The following is a 15,891-nucleotide window of genomic DNA, read 5'->3' as shown; positions in this document are numbered from 1 at the left end:
GAGGTTGTTTCCCGCCCCTTTGCATATGCTTGGACTGTGCATGGAAAATGAATTTGCTCAGATGTGGCATCACCCCTTGGGACAGCAAGCTGGGTCTGTTCCAGAGCCCACCCTGCTACATCCCCTGCTATAAAGGTGATTTCAGTTGTTCAGGACTGGGCAATGTCAAAACAAAAGCCATGCTCTAAAAATAAAATTCTTGGCTCCTTCGCTAACAGTGAACTCTCAGAGAGGAAAAGTTTTTGAAAAATATGTTCATAATTAATTGCTGCTTCTCTTGTCCCTTGGCAGTTGCTGGAGCAAGTGAAGTAAGTTTATCTCCCAGCATGCACAGCTCCTGCCATTTTATCATCCCTCTCTGTCTCTTGTAGGGATCTTGTCCCTGGAATATAGGGGTCATAATATTATTAAAGTTTCTAATGCTTATGGTGGTTGAGGAAAGGCATGCAAATAAGATTAAAAGCCCTGATAGGGCAATATATTTGTTTCCTTTATCTGAAATTTTTGTCTTAACCCATTGGTTTTTTTGTGAGGCTAGGACTAAAAGTGCCACATTTCTGACACTGCAGGTGCCAGTGTTCATCCTTTCCTCCAGACATGCCAACACCTGAGCTCCCTCTATCCCTTCTTTCTACCATTTATTCGAAGAACTAGAACATTTCTGTTGGTATGGATAGTCCTTTTAATCTATTTAGAGAAGATCCATCCACTAGGCTGGTACTCTTTTTGCATTCCTAGCAGAAATGTGTATTTTATACTGAACAAAATACAAAACTACCACAATTACCTTAATTCCTTTTTTCTTGCTATAAAACTTGACATCTGGGCCTGTAACAGCTCATCAGTGGATTTGTGAGATGAAGCAAATGACATTTCCATATAGAGCACTGGCTGCTGTAGAAATCAGATGGTGAAATGGGACTGCAAAGAATTTGGTATTGAGTGATGGTCTTCATCCAAGGATCTCAGCATAGAGCAATCCTCACTTTGCTGACACAGATGATGGGTGACTTACTCCAGCCTGCACAGCAAAATTGGCCTCACAGCAGAGAATGTCTGGAGACCTGTATGTGGAGCACCAGCACTCTAGAGGAGGCATTTCATCTCTGTGTTAGAGAGCTCTCTTTTGTGATTTGTCTTTGATCTCAGTGTGGACAGAAGTTCACCTCTTACTACTTGTACAAGAAACACTCATCCTATCCTTGCTGTGCATGAAACCCACTCAGATGTTTTCTTGCTCTGTTGCCTTGGCAGGAGATCTGCAGTTGAGTTGCACTTTGCCTCCCTTCATACATGTGGATTGTATTCTGTATAAACATTGTTTCTGTGCATTAAAACACAGTGGGGGGTCAAAGCAGAACTCCTGCTCTGTCCTGACCTCAGCAGCACTCCAGGAAAAAGGCTGCAGAGCAGCTCCCAGCAGAACAGTTGGAACTACAAAGTCAAACCAAAACCCAACAACCTGAAGTAGATGAATCTGGTAAACTCCTGGGTTGTTTGTTTCCAGCAGTTAGAGACAGGGCTCAGCAGCTGGAGTTTCCCCTGTTTGCACTTCTGAGAGTCGATGGCTCTGGAGCTGGTCTCTGATCCCTGACCTGCTGCTCCCAGGCCCTGCTTTCTCCTTCCCACTGATGCTGAATCCTGGCCCTGCTTCTCAGCTCCTGGGATAGCTCCTTGCCCAGATCAGAGGGAATAAGCCCTTGTGCTCAAGGGGAGCATTACCACTGACATCCATGCCTGTCACTGCAGAGGGGCTGAGAGGAGCTAGGGGGGGACCGCTGTCCAATTTCTGCTTGTAAGTGAACTCAGGTCTCAAAGACCAGAGCTGTGCTGAGGTCAGGATGTTCAGTGTTCCTCTTGAATTGCTCAGCTCCTCCCTGAGTGCTCAGGAGTGGTGTTGGGCTCTTATTGTTGCCTCTCCCAAGGGACTGACAATAGCAAGTCCAAGCTTTGTGTATTGTGCTTACAAGAGTCTGCAGAGTTCAGGGATGCTCTTTACATGAGATGTTTGCCCGTGTGTGGGGATGGAAAGGATGGGACACACAAAGTGCACCTATTCTCAGTACCACAAATCATCACATTGAAGCACATGAAGATAATGTGATTGTCAATAACCCTAGCCCCTCTGTGGTTCAGGTGTTCCTGAGTGATGCCTGAATCTCACCCTGCTCTTTTTAATCTTTGGAGTAGCTGGGTATTGCCAGGCAAATTCTGCCCATGATGATGTTGTGCTTAAACCTTGTGCAAATGTAATAAATGTGCTTCAATGAAGGCAGCTGACTTGTACCAGCTGGAAATCTAGTTCTGTTCTCCAGTATATCCATAGAAGGTGTGGAAATTCCCTCCCTGGGGCTGCTCAAGACCAAGTTCATGGGGCTTTGAACAAACTGGTCCAGTGGAAGGTGCCCCTGGCCATGGAGGGGGCTTGGAACTAAAGGGTATTTAAGGTGGTCCCTTCCAACCCACATGATTTTATGATGCAATAGAAAAGACATTCTGACCCAGCTGCATCATCTCAAGCCACATGTCATCAAATTTCTCAAGTCAGCAGCAAGAACTTGCTGATTCTTAGAAATTCCATGTCTTGTAAGAAAAATAGGAGTTATGGTTATCTATAGTCCATTCACCACTCTGCTCCATTCCTGGCAGTATATGAGGGTGTCAAACTGGTGGCCTAAGAGGAGTCCCAGGTATTACTGCCCATCAGGAGCTCTGTGGCACTCTGATTGAGATAGAACATTTGCATTTAGCTCCTGCTGCCTCCCATATGGGGGAGTTGTACTGGCTTTTTGCATTTCTACCTGAGCCTTTTGTTGGAAAGAACTAAAAAGCTGTAACAGTCATTGTTATTCATGGAGACCTCAGTTTTCCTGTTATAAAGGAAAAGGTTCTCACAACATCCAGCTATAATTTCAATGAAACTTTTCAACTTTGAACACATGTATAAGTGAATAGTTTGATAACTAAAACCAAAGCTGACTAGAATTTTTTCATCTCGATGTGATTTCTTTTTCATTGGAAACCATGCCATGCTGTAACATTTAAATATCACCCATGGAACTGGATGAATATCGTGTACCTAGCATGCAGCTTGCCTGCCTGTCAAAGCGCTGGATGGAGATGAAGCAGGTTTCTGATATAAAAAATTGTTTTGGAAACTCTTAGGAAGCTTCCTCAATAGCTGTGAAGATGTTTGCTTGGTCTGCTCTAGTCTACTGAACTGAAAGCACTTTTCTATTTCTTAAGAAAAGTGGAAACTTTGCTTATTGCTAGCACAGGCACATGGAAGCAGAAAAAGTTGAAAGAAGGAACTTAGTTCTTACTCTTGTAGCGTGCTTTCAAGTGACTATCACCTGCCCTGTTGTTCCTTAAGATAATTTGCAGGTAGAGACATGTCCTAAGTTTGGTGCTGCAAGTCCTCTTCAGTTTTAAAAGTGAATTTGTGATGAACCCAGGACAAACTGGCTTTGCTTTCTGGAAGCATCCACAGGGAGGAGTACAATGAATCTGCTGTGACATAAGGAAGGTATTGGGAAGTATAGGAAAAGGTGTGTCAGCTTGAGTCTATTTTGAGTGATGCAGGAAGATCTGTCAGTGGAAATACATCTTTACAGAGCGTTTTGTTGAGAACTGCTGTGAGGTGCTCCCTGCAATCCATCACCCAGGCACTCTGTGCCTGACAATGCCTCATCACTTCCCCAAAACCCAGGGAGATAAGGGAGTAAGTGAAAGCCAGAAATGGCTTTAACAATTGCAAATCTACATCAGGTTTTCATTAAAACAGTGGAGAGTGGGGCCAGAAGTCTGCAGCTTTGCTTGATGAAAAGGTTTCTACACATACAAAAAAAAAAAAAAAAAAAAAAAAATCTAGTAAATCTATTACCTTTTATCTCTCTACAATAGCACCAAGTGGAGGTTGTTAGTCACTTCTGGAAGAGAGAAAGGAATTTTACAACATAGAATCACATCTTGTTTGCTTCCTTTTTCCAAGATTTTGTCCATCTGTTCCCTTTTCCAAAAACAAACAAACTTAATACAGTGTGTTGATGGAGCCTTCTGTTCAAGGCTCTTAAAGTGCCATACAGATATTAATGATTTTATTTGCCAAGAAAGAGTCTTTAAGAGATAAATATTAAATTCCTTGCTTCCCGCAGGATAGATGCCAGAGAGGTTGTCTGTGTTTCTGTGTATATGTGTGTGTGTAGGGCTGGCACCACAAATGGAGCCTTGACTTTGGAGAATTTGCTTTCCAGTTCTATCTCAGCATTCCCATAGCATTGTACTGTAATTGCCTATTTTCCCTGTCTCAGTTCCCTTGTAAAACGAGGCCACTTCTTTTCTTCTTCTCTGCCTTGCCTATCTGCATGCTGTGAGCTGAATTTAGCTGATGCACAAGCAGACTGCAATCCACTCCAAGTTATTTCTGCAGCGTGGCATAACCAGAAATTCTAGCTTGGTGCCAAAGGGGCCGCATTGGGTACCAATATCATATAGTCCTGGCAATAAGATTCAATTCCATCTGCCCTAATGCTTGCTTGGATTCCTAGGTAGGATTTTTGCCTGCATTAAGGTCTTTGCTGCTGCTATTACAATGTTGTTGGTCCTAAAGGTAGCTTCTAGGGGCTACCAGAGCTGCTGTTCCTCCAATCTCCTTGGATGCGATGAGGTGCAAGGACTTTGGTATAGCTTGTGAAACTGGGGCCCCTCATCCCAAGTCTTACTACTTTATCTTTTGTAAAGACACTAGTGGCATCTGTAGAGCACTGGAGGAAATGTGCATGTTGTGAGGACAGATTGAGGATCTCCCCTAGAAATGACTTCCTGAAAATCTCCTTGTTGCCTGCAACATCAGAGCTAGGGACTGCCAGCCTGGGACAGCAGCCCAGTCATGATGTTCTTATACTCATTTTTTTAATAGTTTTTGTTGATGGAAGACACAAAAGGATGAATTGGATAAAATGCCCCAGGTGGAAAGCTTCTGTTGTCAGGGAAGAAGAAAATACATGCAAGAAAGGAAGTAACCAAATGTATCCAGCACTGAAATGTATTCAGGAACCCTCTAGTTGCTGCTTAGCAGCAGACCCTCAGAGCCCCCAAAATAGCATCTTGAATTCCTTAATAAGAGACCAATCAATGCAAAGTTTTTTTGGGGAAGTTGTTTGCTTTTTGGTTTGGGTTTTTTTGTTTGTTTTTTTATGTTTGTTTGTTGTTGTTTTTTTTAATGGAAAATACTGTCCCTTCTCCCTCTATTTTGAAACAGAACTCATGATGGTTTTCAAAATAGACTCTGCAAATCTGAGTTGGCTGATCATCTACAGGAGGGCTGATATCAAGCTGTCCCTACCCAGTAACAGCACAAACAGTGGTGAAAGTACTTTCTGTGTATTTAAATGAGGAGATACCCACTGGCAAAGCTTCCTGGATGAGAAGACTTTTCTGAAAGGATCAACTGATCCTTTGTATACTACAGCAAGAGACTTCTTTGGTCAGTCTTGGGGGAAAGTGCCTTTTCATTGTGTAGTAACCAGGGACAGTCAAGGCTTCTTCACTCCAGCAGAAAGCTCAGCCTGCAGGGCCAAGGTTCCTGCATCCACATTCGGAAGGCTTGGATCTACCTGGGGCTCTGTTTCTTTGGCTCATGAATGTGCCACACGTGTAGGCAGAGAGGACCAAGATGCTTGGAAGTGGGACTATGGGTCTTTTTAAGAGTCCAGTGCCATTCCAGAATAAACAGAGAGGCACTGCTGAAGAACAATGTGAAGGGACTTCTGAGCAGCATGTCTGACTCTCATGAAGTGCTGGAGGAGTATGAGACTCAGAGCTCAGTTCTTTTTCTAGTGATTTTGCTCTCATGGCTTTCCACCACAGAGCTGTGAAAGCAGCTGAGCCTTTGGGTAAAGTTCCTCTGTTATGAGATCTTAGGTCTGTTTGGAGGCAAATGACATGGCAAAACAAGACATTTCAAAAGGACAAGTGGTGAACAGTGAGAGTTCAGCACAGTGTGTACTGGAGAAATTAGACTGGATATTGTTGTGCAATTTCTTATCATGACTTGGCGTGACCTCCATTATAACCATGAGATCACCTCCAATGAGTATCAATAACCTCTTTCCCTATGCCTTAATGTATTTTTAATACCACATAACTGCCAGAAAATAATATTGTTTCTGGAAGCTTTCGCTGCAACATTTAGTTATACATTTATCCTATTGTGAATTCAGGATCCTTAGCTATCCCAAACCCAAGATCTGCAAAAGGAAAAAAGGTTAGGGATATATGCCCAGGATAGTTTTAAAATAACATTGGAAGTCATTGTTATCTGGTCTGGTGTAATGCAAAGTCTAATGCAAGTTTTGAAAGACAATTCCTAGCACCTGGACTAGGATATTTTGAATTATTCTAACTTACTGATGAAGTAGTCAATTAAAAAGCTATGAACTATGCATACAAATTTTCACATAGCTTTAGTTCTATCTTTTTACTTTGTTTACCAAATATCAATGTTTTCACAGCCCATGGATATTCAGTAGCATGTGAATTTTATGTGTTCCATTGGATGTAAGTTTTTGTAGTTAGCTTTGCTAGATCTTAGCTACTTGCTTAGGATGTAATGTTGCCCATCTTGAATCAAAATTGGGTAGGATTTATGAGGCTGTATAAAAGCCCAAAATGTTCCAATCATTAAATATGGATTGGTGAGAAGAGCACACATGAAATGAGTGATGATGAGGGTTGTGCCATAAATATAACTAATCATACAGCTATTGCTTCCACTTCAGTTGACTATATGACAATAACACTTAATGCTCTTGATTGGAGGATCTTGGATCCTCCTGTAAGGAGTTCTTCCTGTTCACATTATGCTAGCAGTGAAAATTAATATTTGGGAGAATAAAGTGAACATCTGAGACTTGAATAAGCCATTACTTATGTCATGGAGGTGTAGAAACCTTGTTTCCCTATATATCTAGTGTGCTGTCCTACTCACTGGACCATGTACGTGCCTGGGTGTGATTATAAATGCATTTGTCAGCTCCAAAGCAGCACAGGAACTGACCAGAACCACAGACAGTGTATGCACAACCAGCACATGTAAGTACTAATGGAGAAGAGCGAGCCCCTTTGAATGGCTTTGTGGGAAGGGAATGCTTTGTTAGGTATATTTCTTGATTCTCCCTGACATCTCACAAACTTTAGTGTTCTGATCCTATCCTCTCTGCTGGGACAAGAAACTGAAGTGTGATACAGCAATGGAGATATGACCTAGGATCTGCTTCTGCTCAGACTTCCCATTTCAGCCCTTGGTCTTTCTCTGTCCTGTCTTTTCTCTCGGAAAGCACTGCTTCCTGATTCCTGCACACAATCACAGTATAATCTTCACTTTGTACCCAGCACAGCTAAGCAATGAGGAGATGCTGAAGGGGTAAAAAATTTCCTACACCAAGCCCTGAAGTGGCTGGCAAGAATAGGTCAACAGTGCTCTACCCTTCTTCTGTAAATGCCTCATGTCTCCTGCTGGCAGTCATGACAGAAACTCAGATGTAGCTTTTCTCAAAAGGATCTAAATGTGCTGGTTGCTGTTTGTTAAGGGGGAATATTTCTCCATTTAATTATTAAGTGATGCTCTTGCTAGAGCAAGGGGCTGCAGAGATCTCAAAATGAAGCAGGAAAAGCATTTTAACCTTTCTGAAGCTGACAATTGGCAGCAGGTTTGCCCTGTGGGTCCTGGCCAGTTCTTGTTCTACAGGACATCATCAAGGATGGCCAGCAGAGAATGGTCTTGCAGGGACTCTGCCAACTTCATTGGCTCATAGGCCCATCTTTTCTCTGTCCTTGACAGCAGAAATATGCTGCAAGGAAATTGCTCCCTGTCGCTTGTGGCTTCATCTTGCCTTTATTCTCCTGAGCTGAGATGGAGGGTCTTGGTTGCTCATCTGAAGTCACCAGGAGAAGCAGACTTTGAAGAGCAGTTGCAGGGATATGGAAAGAACTGATCAGATGAGAAGGAGCAATGGGAAGGGTAGCATTGTCTGTTGGATATGGTGCTAGGCTGGAAGTCTACAGACCTGGGCTTTCATCACCCTAGATTATAGATCAGCAAAAGAGGCTACAGTGAGCACCTCACCACATTCACTGGCTTGCATTCTTTGGTGAAAAATGAGGAAAATGTGGGGCCCCAAGCCAATCACTTAGTCAACTCATGCCTCAGTTTTTCTAGCAGTAAAATAATATTCTGCTACATTGATGTCCTACAAAGGAAAGGCATTTTTCAGGGGCTGAAGTGGGAAGGATTAATTGTGCTGACTTTTCCAGGTGGAATTGCCGAGACAGACCTTCCACTGGTGTGAATCAGCACAGTCTGTACAGTGCAAAATATTTACTATTGGACCCCATGTGCAGGAAGATCTTGCTTAGACCTTGTGCTCGTCTTTCCAGGTGGCTTAATTGCCTTTACAAAAAACCAGAGGAAAATATGAGACAAAACTCTGCTCCATCAGTTATGAGGCGTCTTCTCAAGTTTGAGCTGAGCTAACACTGCAGATCAATTCAGCACTTGTCCTGCCCCATTCACCTCTGGGGACCCTCTTGTAGTACAGGCACTAAGGCCAAAGGTATAATAAGGTTCTTATTCCCCTTATAAACTCTCTAATATCATGTGAGGCTGTGCATTTCACTCAATAAATGCTGCAATCAATAGATACCCTGAAGCTGTTCTGATTTACCCATGTCTTATCAGCTGCAAAACAAGAATGTGTAAGTGCAGTGGTTTGGTTCTGATATTCTCAGCAGCGCTACACTGAGGAAGGTGTGAGAGATTTCTCACCAGCACAGGGCCAAGCTCAACAAACAAAGGCCTTAAGTAAGGAACAAGTAAACCAGAAATGACCTCCAAAGAATTCAATCTGCTCCAGAAGAGAGCCTTTCCCAAGGTCCTCTCCAGTTTGTTTTCCTGTTAGTATTGCCAAGTGGTGCCTTTGTGAGTGTCCTGCCAGGTGCAGCACCTCTCCTTGCTGCACTTACTCATCTCAGAGCTGAAGTGAGTTGTAGCTCAGAGGCCAAAGCCAGGTAAGGCTTTGGAGGAGCACAGGATTTTGGACAGCCCTTCCTCCACAGAATTTTGAGGTTGAAGCCTCCTATCAGCCTATTCTCCTCTTTTCCTCCTCTTCTTGCTTTCCTAGGAAATGCATGGTTTGGGTTCCCAGACATTTTCTGTTACCTGTACCCAGGACTTTGTCATCAAACACAACCAGACTGCCTGGACTGCCCTGTCTAGTGGCATTACCTGAAACATGGCTCTCTGTATGAATCAAGCTGAAGCACATGCATCCAACTCCTTGTGCTTAGCCACTTGTCTGCAGGCAGCTCAAAAGCTGGGAGGGCAGACTCCTGGCAGCACACTGTGATGTTTGAGTGAGGAACAGGAGGCTCTATCTTAAATCAGTCCCTGCCTTGCTGTTTGTCCTGGCTAACCCCCATGACTTTTTTTTTTTTTTTCTTTTAGTCTGTCTCTTTTACACATGATCCTGCACACCCGGGTCTCAGGCCTGCAGCCCCCTTTGACAGGGAAGGTTGTCCTGGGACCTTCAAGTTGCAGTGTAGCTCTACATCCTATTTCTGGGATGCAGCACAGATTTCAGGGATGAGTCTTTCACATTTATGTCCCCTTGTTGCTCTGACCTGTGTTGTTGGTGAGAGTTTTTCCTTCCAGCAACATCAGCAAAGGCACCAATGGGGGGTTTTGGTGAAGGTGAAGCTGAGGGCTTTGGAGAATGAAAATCTTATTGGGGTAGGAAAATGTCCAAGCTGACTTTTACCATTAAGCTGTCAGCAGGATGTGCTGAGGTGTTTAAATATTGATGCAAACACAGAAGAAATAGATTCCTTCTTCCGGAACAGGTGAGGGATTTACATCGTAAAACGTCCCAGAGCTCTTTGCCAGCACTGCATAGATCACAGCTGTTCCTCCCTAATACCAGCACAGGATAACTATGATGGTGAAAAACCTTTATCTCTTCCTTGCCTAAGCCCAGAAATCAGAAAGTCAAGTAAGGAGATACAGATTCTCCTTTACTTACTTTCCTGTTCCAGAGGAAAAGGCTTTCCTGTGCCTGAGAAAGAATCCCCAGCCTGGAGGTAAAAACTAGATGGAAATGCTGAGAGCTGTAAATCGGACCTCTCCTTTGGGGCTTTCTAGGGAATGGGGACAAAATGCTGCTGAGCCAGCACTTTGCTGTCTGGGAGATGGAGCTTTGTTATTCAAGCCTCCCCACCAAAATCAAATATTTGCAAGTGGAGGAAAACTCTATTCCTGGGGATGTTTGCAGTGGGCTCCTTGCTGAGCTTTCTGCCAGCAGCCTGTAAGTCTCAGCCAGAATTATGTGTACAAATTTTTTGGTATTTTTGTACATCTAAATATTCAGTTTTCCTCACCTGTGCCCAAGAGAGATGCAGAGGATTCCTTAACTTGCCTTTCAGCATGTTTCCATGGTTAAATCCAAGCTTGGTTGAGCTTCTTGATCCTGCTGTTTATCTTAAACTAACTGGGTCAAGGGAACATTTGAGGGCAAGTTGGATGGGGCTCTGACCAACCTTATCTAGTTGAAGATGTCCCTGCTCATTGCAGGGCTGCTGGACTACATGACCTTTAAAGTTCCCTTCCAACTGAAACTAGTCCATGATGAATATAGAGGCACTCTGGGGAGGCTGAACAAGGAGTGAAGGATGGGTGTGAGTGGAGCAAGGAGGATTAAAAAACGTAACCATTTTCTCAGCATTTTGGACAAAATCTCAACTTCTTTAATAAGGTGGAAATTAGAGGGGTTTCCCCCAGCCATCTGCATCTTCAAAGGCACAGTTAAACCTCTAAAGCTCTTAGGGCCAGTGTCTGGTTTAGTCTCATTACAAAGCCAGTTCTAACATTGTCTGGGGACAATGCCAATGTCTCTGCTGAAGCCTCTCCCATGACCACCCCCTACTCACCCAGCTCAAGGGCTTTCCTTAAACTCAGCTCCTGGCTAGGTGTCAGAGCAGCCCTGTGCTGCTCTCCAGCTGCTCTGCCACATCTGCAAAAAAGGGCTTACCACTGGCTTGGGTTTATTTCACTAATGCCAATTTTTCTAATTATAGATTTGTGGCTATTGGCCAATCAGCTCCATTTTTGAGACTCATTATTGGATTTTGGATGTCAGGCTGAATTTTTCCTAACTGTCCATAATAACAGTAATAGCTTGACTTCCACCATGAGACAATTAACCTTCTTAAAGTTAAGTGCCTCAGGCTGTGCCTCAGAAAGATTCCCTCTGCAAAACAGACAATTACCTTTACTTAATAACCTTTCCCTTTTTAATCTGATATTAGTGCCAAACTAAATGTAAAGGGCAGTGCTCTATGTCCCCTCTTAAGTACTTTAAATGCCTGTCCATGAAGGCTAATGAGCTGCCATTTTGCTTAATCTAGATTTGCTGTGGATTTAAGGATGCTCTGCAGCATCTTCCTTTTAAAACAAATCCAGACTCTAAGGATATAGTTCTGTTTTAATTTGTATTGAAACTTTGTATGTGAGAAAAAAAAAAAAAAAAGAAAACTCATGATGCAGAAAGAAAAATAATTGTCTAAACTGCTAAACAAGACAAAGCTTATTGAGTACTGGTGTGATGCTGCAGTAAGGCTGGGTTGGTGGGAAGCAGTATGTGTCTGCAAAGTAGGAATTTGTCACTAGCAATTTGTAGGGTTAGTGCCAGCCCCTCCTATGAACTCTGGTGCAGATGTAGGATGGAGAGACAAGGCTGGGCAGCTTTACAAGTTGCCATGTATCTGTCCATTCAGAATGCACATAGTCGGTAGATCCCACCCAGCCAGGAGCACTGACCTCTCCAGTAATGGCTGCAGCAGACCTACAGCACAAGCACAACTGCTGGGAGGATGTGATTTCCTTATGGATTGCTGCTCATGGTGATTAATATATTCAACACTGGTAACTGTTGAGACATGAAATGTTCTCTCGGTCTCGGAAGAAGTTACTGCTCCTATGATCCTGTATTTTGCACTCTCAGTGAAAGTTGCCTAAAAATATTGAATTCAGCCTTTGGTAAAAAAACACTAAAATTTCTGAGATAGAGAAGCACCTACGGCTCTACGTTCATCATGTGAGTAGGCCCTGTTTTTCTAAGAATGGCAGGTGCAAAAAAAAAAAAAAAAAAAAAAAAAAAAAAGAAAAGTGAACTTAAAGCCCACAAAAAGCAGGGCTCTGGCTGCTCTTAACAAAAATATTTAATTCCTCTGTATCTCTTAAATCTATGTTTTTGGATGTGGAATATTTCCACATGATGCAGAATATTGCTTTTGGTTGTTTTACTGTAGTGCCCCAGCTAAGACCGTTGCTTGCTGCTGAGCCAACATTTATTCTCTTCTTGTAAGAGTGCTCTGGTTTCATCATCTCAATATAATGAGGACTATCGTATTTTTTTATTATAATAGAAGCAGCCTCAGGTCCTAATCAAGATATTGGGCTAATTGCTATGGAAACCTAATTAGGCAGACTGTGTCTCAAATTCTGTAAATATTTATACATGCACTTAACCAACTGCATGCAAACCAATCTACCCCGGATATGGGAATGAAGCTCAGCATGTGTTTAAGTGTTGATAGGGGTGGGAGTCTCCTTTAAGACAAAGTTTAGCTGTGCTTCAACAAGTAGAGAGGAGCACGTAACAGAAATCAGATTGGGATCATGCGTGTGCAGATGAGGATAAAATCAGTTAAGAGATGAACAGAACTTTGGAGCTGCTGTATTTCTTTTATTTTCTTGCAGAACAATAATTAAAAATATGTGACTCACTGCACCAGACACAAACATACGTATAGAAATACAGGGATGTGTGAAGTCTCCCTGTCCAGAATAAACTAACAGGTGTCCTGTGCTGCTACTTATAGCATTTGAAACATAATTTGAAAAATGCTTTTGAACTCAATTTGAAAATTTGCTTTGCATACATGAGTCAGTTCAGATTTACAGGTTTATTGCAGCTGAGAGATAGTTCAGTGTTAGCTTTGGTATAAACACTGTAGACCACTAAGGTTCTTAGCTTCAGAAGCTGAAGATATGGAACCAATCAAACCCCTTTCATAAACAGATTAATGAGGAGACAAAAAATGCACAAGCTGCTAGGCTTTGAAAAGTCACTTCTTCTACAGTGCCTTTATTTATTTATTTATTTATTTTAACAAGTATTTAATTGGTTTCATTACACGTCAATAAAGGGAATGGTGAAGTGGGGTGAATTTACCAAAGACAAAGAGCTGCTGGCAGATAGAAATACAATAATGTCTCTGGAGGTCTCTGCATGAAACTCCAGTTCCTGGTGCTGATCTCGGCTTTCTGTTTTCATCCTGGGCAGTAAAAACTGCTCAGCTTTTATTTCTGTTTCCTTTTATTTCTGTCCTACCTTCTTGTCTGAGCCCCGCTCCATCATATGTGACCCTCCAATTGTGTATGCAATATTTAACCTTCCAGGTGGGATGGGAGGTAGAGAACAAGGACAATTAATTTAGCAGAACCTGTACAGCAGCATCCAACCAAGAATAGTAGATTCTCTGCCACAAAAGCTGAAGACCTTCCCAAGATTTTCTGCTGAAGCACATTGTTCCTTTAATGCCGTTTATAGCTAGTAAATAACCTTGCATGCAGAAAGAAGTGAAACAAAATTAAAAGAAATTCCTGCAACCAATTTTTTAACTGTGCTTGAAGCAGAGGGGACAGACAGGAGATGGGTTTGCTCAGAACAAATGTTTCCTGTGCGTCTGAGTCACCCCAAAGTTCAGGACTACAGTCCTGTTAGGGACACCTTGCAGACCTCGCTCTCCATTCAGTACTGTAAATTTCCTTCCTGAGTTTGTTAACAGTGAACAATGTGTGTTTAAAAAAAAAAAAAAGTCAACTCTAAACCCACTATAGCTGCTGGTATTATGCAAAAGAACTAATGCATAAGCAATCTGCTGCCTTTGGCAGAGCTGTGCAATGTGACACCAGTCACCTCAGAAAGCAAAGAGGCAGCTCCTCCAAACCTAGAAATAAAGAAAGGATCTTGGCAGGGCTGGCAGAAAATTTTCCATTAAATGCTTTTCTTTTCACCTGGCTCTTGAGTAACCTTATTTTTTTTCTCCTAAGTTACATCATTTCTGTACAAAACGTCAAGTTCTTACTAAACCAACCAAACAAGAATATCTTCTCTCTTTGCTAATCTGAATAATTTTGACCCTGGGAAAATGTCATAGGATGTGTCTCAGCAAAACTTTAGTTCAAAGACCTCAAGTCCTCATCAGCACCCAAGGAGCAGGTTTCCCACCTGCTGTCCTGACTCCAGGAAGGGCTTCCAAAGCAGGGGGGATAACAGGCAGGAGTGAGTGTGTCACATGGAAAACCAAAGCTGAGCAAGGCTCTGGGGGGAGAATGGGGCCAAGCACCCTGGTGCTCCAACTCCACAGGCAGCAAGCCTTAAGTTCAATTTCCTATCTTTCATTTTTTCACTGAGTTGCTTTTATTTTTTTTTTTTCCCCTTACAGGAACATAACATTCCAATCACTTCTGAAATTGAGCCTTAACATAAGAAAGTTCTGACTTTTCTTTCTGAGATGTCTCCTCTAAAGTTTGCTCAGAGCTTCAAGAAGAAAGAAAAAAGCCATGGGATTCAGACAGACTTGATATTTCTCATGTTTAAAAGGTGAGTTTGTCTTTATAAAGTGAGCTACTCTTTATACGTCAGAAAGGAGAGTAGCAGAAGTGACAACAAAACATGCAGCTATTTTTTGATTTGCAGTTCACTGTGAAGAGTTGTTTTCACCCTCTCCCCCTTCTCCCTTTAGGAAGAAGTGTTAAATTAGCAATGAAAGCAGCACATTAGCTGACAGGTACTGCAAATGATCTAATCATGAGACAGCATTAAAAAAAAACCAAAACAGTTCAGCATGTTGTGGATGGTGCGGTTATTTTCTTCAGCAATTACATCTCAGGAAAGCTCAGAAATGTCTCCAAAGACATTTAACGGGTTGTTGTAAAGAATTCTAAATTTTTAAAATGTGCTCTACATGCTAGTAATTGAAAAGGATCAAGTATTTCATGCTTGCTGCTAAGTTTCACGATTGATTATAGCACATCCCAAGTTAAGCAGCTTCAGTAGAAATCTGGCAGTGCCTAACACCAAATACCTCAAAGGGGAGCTTGTCTGGGCATAAAAAGAGAAGAGAGAGGGTGCAACACTGGACATCTTGAGAAAAAAAGCCTTATTCAGCCAGGGTCCAAAAGTTACTTTTTTTTTATGTTAATTTTTAACTAACTGTGAACTTGTCATGCTACTTAACTCCTTAAACAGCTGCGATGACGGCTGGTGCTTTCTTCTGTTACTATGTGAATTTTTGGAGCTGCTGTCATGCTTTGTTAGAGGAAATATATGGTGGTTCTGTCACAGGGACTGGACAACTATAATTCTCATTTTCTTTGCGCATAAATTGCTGCCTCTCAGCTGCACTGTTATTACACTCAGGCTGCTGCTATCATCCCATCGCTGGAGCAAGGCTGTGGCAGAGGAAGCACTGAGTCACCAGTATCGGTCCAGTGGAGATGAAATGCTGCACAGGGCTGGTCACTGCCTACCTTGCAAAGGAGATTCATGCATGTATGTCTGTTTCAGGAGCACACTAACAAATAGGTCCTGGGCAGATGCTGAAAGGCACCAGGTTCCTTTATAATTCCTTTTGTTTGTGTGGGTTTTGCCATCTTATATAATGTTTCATGGTTTATGATGCCTTGCTGTGGCACCAAAGCAAAGGGACAAACTTTGTCTTTCAGTTTCTCCTCCAAGATACTGTTCAATTCACAGTTTTTGCTCAGGTCAA

This window comes from Calypte anna, chromosome 9, assembly GCF_003957555.1.
Source record: "Calypte anna isolate BGI_N300 chromosome 9, bCalAnn1_v1.p, whole genome shotgun sequence".
Classification (NCBI taxonomy): Eukaryota; Metazoa; Chordata; class Aves; order Apodiformes; family Trochilidae; genus Calypte; species Calypte anna.
This window is presented reverse-complemented; position numbering follows the sequence as displayed.